General features: G+C 35.2%; 1 protein-coding gene and 1 pseudogene across 4 annotated transcripts in view; one reads left to right on the top strand and one right to left on the bottom strand.

Moving 5' to 3' along the window:
- Nucleotides 1-1,260, bottom strand: part of TEC (tec protein tyrosine kinase) — a 137,836-nt gene that overhangs the window by 105,128 nt on the left and 31,448 nt on the right. The window lies entirely within an intron of this gene.
- Nucleotides 767-882, top strand: LOC111741408 (annotated as a pseudogene).

Raw genomic sequence — 1,260 nt, 5'->3', positions numbered from 1 at the left:
ATGAAAAGATGCTCAGGGTCACTAATCATTAGAGAAATTCATATTAAAACCACAATGAGATATCACTTCACGCCTGTCAGAATGGCTATCAATAAATCAAAGAACAACAAGTGTTAGCGATAATACAGAGAAAAGGGAACCCTCATACATTGTTGGTGGGACTGCAAACTGGTACAGCCACTGTGGAATATATTATGGAGGTTTCTCAAAAATTTAAAATGGATATACCTTCTGACACAGCAGTTGCACTTCTGGGTATTTATCCAAAGAAAACCAAAACAATAATTCATAAAGATCTATGCACTCCAATATTCATGGCAGCACAATTTACAATAGCCAAGATATGAAAGCAACCTAAATGTCCATCAACAGATGATTGGATAAAAGAAGTTATGGTGCATATATACAATGGAATATTACTCAGTCATTAAAAAAAAAAAATGAAATCCTACCATTTGCAATGACATGGATGGACCTAGAGGTTATTATGCTGAGTAAATAAGTCAGAGAAAGATAAATACCATATGATTTCACTTATATGAAAAATCTAAGGAACAAAAAGAACAAACTAATCAAAAACAGACTCACAAACATAGAGGACAATTTGGTGATGGACAGAGGGGAGGGGTTGTCAAGGGTCTGGAATAATGGAGTGAAGGGTTAAAGAAATACAAATTACGATGTGGTTCCATAGTGTAGCGGTTAGCACGTCTGCTTTACAAGCAGGAGGTCCTGGGTTCGTGCCCCAGCAGAGCCACAGTCCATAGTCTACAGCTATGCCACCCTGAACAAGTCCGATGTCTGATCTCGGAAGTTAAGCAGGGTCAGGCCTGGTTAGTACCTGGATGGGAGATCACCTAGGAAGACCAGGTGCTGTAGGCATAAATAATAATAAATAATAATTTCAAAAAAGAAACACAAATAACTAGTTGATAGTCACGAGGAAGGGGAGCCCTGTGTAGGGAATGCAGTTAGCATTAATATACTGGCTAGGTGGAAAACCAGAGAAGGAGCAATTGGGGGATTGTTTTATAAACTATACAAATGTCCAACCAATGTACTGTATACTTGAAACTAATAAAAAAAGAATTATTAATTTTATATCAGTTTTCATTTAAAACAAATAGATCCTATACCAACATTTTAAGAAGACAAATTACACGTGTTTAATTTTTTAAACTTCAACTATACTCTTTTATAGATTTCTATAATATTGTTATATATGTGACATTTCTAATAAAGTTTTGCTTATAAAAATAT

The sequence above is a fragment of the Pteropus vampyrus genome, unplaced genomic scaffold, assembly GCF_000151845.1.
Source record: "Pteropus vampyrus isolate Shadow unplaced genomic scaffold, Pvam_2.0 Scaffold77, whole genome shotgun sequence".
Taxonomy (NCBI): domain Eukaryota; kingdom Metazoa; phylum Chordata; class Mammalia; order Chiroptera; family Pteropodidae; genus Pteropus; species Pteropus vampyrus.
Note: the sequence above shows the minus strand (reverse complement) of the source record. Positions and strands in the feature narration are given on the sequence as shown.